The sequence below is a fragment of the Ictidomys tridecemlineatus genome, chromosome 1, assembly GCF_052094955.1.
Source record: "Ictidomys tridecemlineatus isolate mIctTri1 chromosome 1, mIctTri1.hap1, whole genome shotgun sequence".
NCBI lineage: Eukaryota > Metazoa > Chordata > Mammalia > Rodentia > Sciuridae > Ictidomys > Ictidomys tridecemlineatus.
Genome location: NC_135477.1, coordinates 139,019,441 through 139,027,948, shown reverse-complemented (window position 1 = coordinate 139,027,948; position 8,508 = coordinate 139,019,441).

Here is an 8,508-nt window from a genome sequence, read left to right as displayed (position 1 = left end):
GTAAGTTGCAACCCAATATTTAATAATTTGTTATAGCAGTCCCATGCTCTGAATATAGACTGGCTGGTATTTATTTAATGGCAGGACAGGCGGTGATTTGGACCTTGCCTTTGTTTGACCTCTCAGTTCCCTGCAACCCTGGACCAGTCACATTCCTCCTCTTAGGAGCCTTTCTTTATTCCTGCTCTTTCTTAGTTCAGTCTCTGTTTTCATCCAAAATAGCAGCAATTGCTTACTATTTTCAGTGATTTATCATATGAAAGAATTTGAAAAGGCAAATGGGAATATTCTCCAGCTTTCTTATAGTTTCAGAAAATCAACAATTTTGTGTTATTATATGTAACAATTCCTATTATGCTAACTTTGACAACTCAAAATAGAGTATTTCCCATTTTCTTAATTTTTTTCTTAAAAAAGAAAATTCCAATGTTACTTCTATAAACCTTCTACTAATTTCTGTGCACTCAGACCTACTTCTGCCTTTCATTCCCCATGCATAAACCCTAGTAACAGATAAATATAGTAATTAGTTCTAAATAACAGGATTATAACTTCTAATTTGGTCTTCTCATGAACTTTTTTTTTTTAACTGAATACTAATTGCATTTTCCCCCTTCAATGGCATCATAGACCTCATTGATTAAAATATAGGGAAATAGAAAGTAAAATATAAAGTTAGCTTTTCCCCAGAGGACTCATATAAAGTGAGTTGGACATAAACACAGTGGTCATTCTAAGAAGAAAGAATTACATGAACAAAAGCATCCAAATAGAAGAGTACACAGATAAAGTTGTTTCTGAGAAAGGGCCTAAGAACTGCATCAATTGCTCATTTCCTAGAAGTTGTTATATGCAAGCTTTTTTTCCATTAATAAAGCCAATGATTCATCTCTGGATAGCAACACCCACTCACTCCACCATGAAGGGGTTTTTCTAAGTGTGTCCACTGTAGTGTATATTTTGAAAGAACTATAAACTTTCTTTCTTCCTGGAATAAAATATTTGAACCACATCAGATATGATATGTTTTTTTCAATTAGTTTGGTTATAGTTGCTTTGGGTTGGGAAGAACAGAGCAATTTTCACCAATCTAATCTCGTTAATCTTCATGTTATCTCTCTGAGAAAGAAACGCTACATAGCAGGCTATTTATTTTCTGTTCAATGAATTCTTGTGTCATTCTCCTTGCAGTTTAATGAACAGTTTCTCCAAATTCTCAGAGCAGTTGAAGTGTTTATTTCAGCAAATAATATGTTCACAGAGGCACACATCATTATAGAAGTCTTCCCTGGAAAACTTCCCTTCTGATATATTGTCACCTCTTGTTCTACTGGGCAGTGGAAGGTTGTGATAAAGTACATTTATATTTTGCCCAATGCTACAGCCCTAATAATAAGTTACTAGAATCTAGAAAAACATTCATATTCTCTGTCTCTCTCTCTCTCTCTCTCTCTCTCTCTCTCTCTCTCTCTATATATATATATATATATATATATATATATATATACATATATATATTTATTTATTTATATATGACAGCAGGATGCATTACAATTCTTATTACACAGATAGAGCACAATTTTTCATGTCTCTGGTTGTATACACAGTATATTCACACCAATTCGTGTCTTCATAACTGTACATTGGATAATCATTATCATCACATTCCACCATCCTTGCTAACTCTGGCCCCCTCCCTTCCCCTCTCACCCCTCTGCCCTATCTAGAGTTCCTCTATTTCTCCCATGCTCCTGCTCCCTGTCCCAATATGTATCAGCCTCCTTATATTAAAGAAAACATCAGCATTCATTTTTTGGGGATTGACCAACTTCACTTAGCATTATCTTCCCTAACTCCATCTATTTACCTGCAAATGCCATGATTTTATTTTTTTTTATTGCTGAGTAATATCCCATTGTGTATATATGCCACATTTTTTTACCCATTCATCTATTGAAGGACATCTAGTTTGTTTCCACAGTTTAGCTATTGTGAATTGTGCTGCTATAAACATTGATGTGGCGGTGTCCTTGTAGTATGCTGTTTTTAAGTCCTTTGTGTATAGACTGAGGAGAGGAAGCATTCATATACTTTATAAATTAAAATACTTTAAATAAGGACTTTAAAAGTACTAGTTTTATTTACAGGTGATTTTGATTCATTTCTTCCTATTGAAGAATAATTAATGTACATGTTTTTAAATTATACATGATAATACACAGACCAATGAATTTTCACAAATTGCATACCATTTACTACCATCAAGAAGATTGCCATCACCCCCAGAAAATTTCCTCAGACCTCCATGACTCCTTCTAATCACTACTTCTAAGCTCATCACTGTTGTGAGTTCTATCACCATAAATAAATTTGTTGTATTGTACTTCATAAAAATAAAACACATAGTACATACATTTTGTGTCCAAACTCTTTCATTCAAGATTATATTTATCATATTATTCCACATTGTCATGTGTTTTTTTAAATCATCTATTTTTATTCTACATAATAATGTCCCATCTTGTGAGTATATGATTATTTACCCACTCTACTATCAATGAACATCTGAGAAGCTTCTATTTTGGTACCAGTGAAAGTCATGATTTGATGAACATTCTTATATATGTGTTGATGAAAATAAGTATTTGTATATTTGTCTAGGGGTAGAATTGCTGGGTCAGAGTATATTTACATGTTCAAACTTAGTGAATAGTACCACTTTTACAAATGAGTTGTGCCAAATCTCATTTTGAACAATACTTGACTGTTAATTACTATACATGTTCAACATCTGATATCATTTATCTGTCTTTCATGTTAGACATCCTGATAGGCATGTAGTGGTATGGCTTTATGCTTTCATTGGTATATTTCTTTAATAATTGAGTTAGGTTGTTTTTTATATGTTAATTGGATATACATAAATATTTTCGTTAAAGTATGCTACCTATTTTTCTACTGGGTTAGAACATTCTATCTGACTGCTACTGAATACACATTCTTGTCATGAAAACATGGAACATTCTCCAAGATAAATCATTTCATAAACTATAAAAAAGGCTCAACAAATTAAAATAATTCAAATCCTTTTAAAATATTTTTTCTATATACAAAGCAATAAAATTAGAAACAAATAATGAAAATAACCCTCTGTTTCAATTTTCAAGAGTTCTCTGTAAGTACTTTATAGAGAAATGTAGTATTATAAATGTCTTCCCACTGGTGTGTGTGTGTGTGGGGGGGGTTCCTGTTTACTGCTGCATGGGAATGAAGAGTTTTGTTCTATACTCAGAGAATTCAATAATTAAGTCTATAAAATAAACTGACAATAGGCATATTAGCATGAGAGAAAGTATGCAAATGACTTGTGGTATTTCAAGGGGGTCACAGCAAAGAAAAGTGAATGCATCAAAATCCAGCCAGAAAACCTCCAGAGTGCATATATACCACACATTCTTTATCCATTCATCTGTTCAAAGGCACCTAAGCAGGTTGCATGGCTTAGCTATTGTGAGTTGTGCTGCTGTAAACATTCATGTATCTGTATCACTAAAGTATACTGATTATAGTACTTTTGGATATATACTGAAGAGTAGGATAGCTGGATCATATGTTCATTTCTGCTGAGGGCCATTACCAAGCAGGAATAACGCATCAAAATTTCCTTGCCAAGCGTACCCCATGCTGCTTAGAGGACATTCGATGGGACATTGCATGCATGCTTTAATAAGGTGACCTTGCTCAAGGACCAAGGCGGATCCGGGTTTAGAGCTGATCAGGTTTGAGGAAGTAACCGGCTCCTTGAGTTTAAGGTGTTGACGGTTTAAGATAATGGGTTTTAGGGAAGTTGGAAGTTGAAGATTATTGCTGGGATTAGGGTGTTCCTGCTGCTTGTTCCCGTTGAGTTCTCGTGAGATTAAAATGGGATTTGGAGAGAGCCTCATGGAGTAGGTGAATTGTGTGGGAGACGGCAGAACGCGATTGCCCCTGGACCTGTGTGGAGGCGGTGTGAGAGCTGGAATAAAGAATTGCTGTTTGAACCTACAAAGCTGTGTGGTGGCTCCTGATTCTGTGCCCAGCCGAAACATTGGCATTTGGCACATTTCATTTTTATTTTTTTGAAGAATCTCCATACTGCTTTTCACAGTGATTGCAGTAATTCATAGTCCAATCAACAATATATCAATGTACCTTTTCCCCCACATGGTTGCCAGCATTTATTATTATTTGTGTTTTTAATCATTGCCATTCTAACTTGTGTGAGATAAACTCTCAATTTAGTATTTATTTTATTTCCCTGAATGCTAGAGATGTTGAACATTTTTTTTTCATATATTTATTGGCCATTTGTATTTCTTCTTTTGTCAAATGTCTTTTTAGTTCTTTTTCCCATTTACAAATAAGGATGATTTTTGAGCTCTTTATATATTCTCAATATCAGTCCCCTATCTGAGGAGCAGGTGACAAAGATCTTTTCCTTTCTGTAGGTTCTCTTCATGCTCTTAATTATTTCCTTTGTTGTGCAGAAGAATTTCAACTGATGCCATCCCACTTATGGGTATTTGGTTTTATTTGTAGCACTTTAGATATCTTGTTAAGGAAGTTGATGTCTATTCCAATATGTTGGAATATTGAACTTCCATTATCTTCAAGCAGCTATAGAGGTCAATGTCTAATTCACAGGTCTTTAATCCATTTTGAGTTGAGAAGAATGAAATTATGACATTTACTGGTAAATGGATGAAACTGGAAATCATCATATTAAGGAAAATAAGTCAGACTTAAAAAATCAAGTGTTGAATATTTTCTCTCATATGAGGAAGCAAGACCAAAATAAAGAGGGGAAAAGTGGGGGAAATCCTAAGAAAATAGATGAAAGATTCACGGAGAAGTGGTAGGGGATGGAGAGGGAAGGAGGCAGAATGAGAAAAGCAAGAAATGGTGAAATAAATCTGCCCAAATGTTCCTATGCACATATGTGAATACTACAGTGAATTTCAGAATTACAAATATCCATATGACACTAATTTAAAAACTATAAATACATAGAAGACTGACCAGTAGAGGAAGAAGGAAAGGTGGAGGTAAAAAGAGAAGAAAAGGGAAAGTACAGAAGAGTGATTTGGAGCAAGTTACAGTCCATGCTTATATAATATGCCAAAATTAACCCCAATAATATGTATAACTATAAGAAAATAATTTTAAAGGAACCACAGTGAGATCCAGAAGCTCATATACTTTTTTTTGCCTTTTCAAATTTTTATTTTTATACTTTTTTGTATTAAAAAGAAAAGCATAATTACCACAAATTACAAAGAACTAAAGCAGGACTAGAATAATGAATGAATCACTTCAGCCTGGAGAGCAGATATTCTCAATAATATTAATGTTATAATACAAGCTCATTCAAGTATTTTAATTTTTTTTTGGTCTTTTTAAATGTGATAGTCTAGCACATGGTAAAGAGAATGTACTAGGAACACAAGGTGGAACCTTCTCCACAAATCCAGATGACAAGTTTTCCTCTCCAGTGAGAATCAGGATGTAAGTTCTTATGTTCTCTGCCTCTGCCATCAAAATGCCTGAGGGAGAGAGTGGGGCTGGGGGGAATCCAGGAACCCTTTCACACAAGAGATACTTTGAGGTTCGCATGCGGAAGGGTGCCAAGTGACCAAGACCACTCTACCCAGGATTTTGCCAAAAGACCCCTACCCCTCCTAAGGACTAGTTTTCTCACTTCCTCCACTCCAATTCCAGAGCCTTCTGGGCATCTTACTTTCTTTTGTAAATCAAGAAGCTCATATACTTTTTTTGTGGGAGAGAAAGGAGGGCAGATGTAGGCAACTTAGGGGAGAGTGAATGATTTAGGGAGAAAATTATGTGGGCCTTAGATTAGGTGAAAATATGTGACAAGCTTGTCAGGGTATAGCATTAACCTCCATTTCCTCTCCAGTGATATGAATTAATCTTTCTGGTTGATGGAACTCCTGGGGAGGTGATAGGTGATTGTGATGACAGTTGTGTTCTTTTTAGAGAATATGTCTCTAAGAGAACAAGGGATACACACACACACACACACAAAAAAAAAAAAAAAAAAAAAAAAACCTCTTCTGGCATCTGTTGTCCCCTGAGTGGTCTCATTCATTTTGAGCTAATTAATATAGCATTTGGCATATTTTCAGGTGGCATTTCTCATCACTCCCTTAATGTTGTATTTTTATAAATAGAAAAATAATATGAATATTTTTTTATTTTGTATAGATCAATTTATAAATATTCATTCTATGGTGGATATGTCTTTGTGTGCTTGGTTTATAAAAGATAATGAGGATACTCTCCTATGTGTGTTTTTAATCTCTAATGGCTTACTTTTTGCATTTAGATGAAAATCCATCTGATTTTTGCATGTGGTTATAAGATGTGAATAATGACATTCTTTTCTCATATGGATATGCAGTTCATCTAGAACTATATATTGTAAATACATTCTTTTTCCAAGATATCATTTCATAAATATGAACCATATGTTCATCTAAGATATTTTTTAAATTATCTATATTCACAACTAAAAAAAATCTTAATTCGGAAAAATGTAAATCAACTAGTACACACAAATGATACATGTGAAGTATCAAGTTTCAGGAATGGAAACAGAATTTTAAAATGATTGTGGAGAAATGATTGTTTTCTTTCTATTTTCTTTCTATTTCATGTCTTGTTATTTATAATATAACATTGATTTAAGAATCAATGTTAATAATATTTTCCAATTTAAAATGAGGTCCAGTTTTTGCGGAGATTGCCACAAAAACAGGCATTTGCATAGGTACCACCAAGGGATACATGCGGACATTATCACTTCAATAGGAAAAGTTTTTTGCATCCTCTCTCACCTCATCTATTCAAGTTTTCACTTATTCTCAATGTATTAACATTTCTATTTTTGCATGAATTTCAGCAAACTTTCTCTTAGCCCACCTACTCATGATTCAGATAAAATTTACTAAACATTTATGATGTGCCAAACAGTGTGAAAGTTTTCTCTCAAAATTGCATTTCTGGTATGATGATCCAAATACTTCAAAAAGGAAATAATTTCATAATTTTACAAATTTAATAATTATTAGTATGTTAAAGAAGTCAAGGGCTTCTCTCAAAACCTGATAAAATTTTTAGTTTTTCTCTCCTGAAAATATTCATATATACAATCTTATACAATTAAACAACTATATATATACAATTATGAATATACACAATTATATAATAGATTATACATATATTATTATACAATTATAGGAGTATTCAGGACTAGACACCATCTGCTAAAAATTTTCCACTAGAGAAATTAATCAGTTAATTATTATTCTATATTCTGAAGGATGATTCTCCTTGAGTATCTTTGATGATTAAATATATCACAATGGGTACAACCTACTGTTTTATTGAGGAAATTTTATGGTTGCTCTTAGGGCTCAAGAAATGATTCTATTACAAAAACATATTAAATTCAATATATTAGATACTTTTAAATTCTAGATGAATTTAGGATACTACACTTTTGTAATAAGCAGTCTATAAAAATTCCCCTTTTAAAAGGCATTTTAAAAGATATAGACATTTCTTTCAATTATGTAATGAAACACTTAATAGTAGCCCCTTTATGTCACTTCTAAGCCATTACTTTGATGAAACACAGACTGCCATGTTACCACCGTTTTTCACATAGATAAAAAAAGAACAAAACAATTGTTCGCATAATCATAAGAGCACAGCGGCAGCAGTTGATTCTTTCTTTAAAGAACCAAAAAGTTTTTAATCAACCGTGATAAAATATACCAATATGTTATAACATTCAGAAATTCCATATGGAGAGCTCTGTGGAGCCACACTGAGCAGATACCCAGAGTCTCCCACATCTGAACACTAAACGAAAACACAAAGCTTGCAGGTGGGGTCACAGATCCAGCTGTGTTCCAACTTTAGACCCTCATCCTCAAACATCCTCTCATCCAAACTTCCACTGTTTTTATTTTTCCTTACTGTTCTACAGGTGTTAAGGCTTTCAGGCCTGGGTTTCATCTAGTAGGAACATTTTTTGCTTCATCAAAAGAAAATCAAAATCCAGGAAACAACACCCAGCTTAGATGTGACATCATAGAACCTGGAGCTGGTACTTTCTTCCACATGCTTGAGTCGCTTTTGTGAATCAATATAAAGTAATTTAAATATATGATTCACTCACTCTGAAAATTTTACATTTGGTAGTTTCTAAAATTAGTCTCATGAAACATTCTCCAAAATTTTTATCTCTATTGAATAAGGTAATCCTTATTACTTGAATGACCTGATCAGTACGTTTTAGAAGCTTGGTCTACTGGACAAAAGGCTGTTGACTTTTCGACACTAAATATTTGTTTATAAGACTGGTAATCACTTTTGTTTCCTTAAGGTATATTCTTTCTTTAAAGAACCCAAAAGTATTTAATCAACTGTGATAAAATATACTGT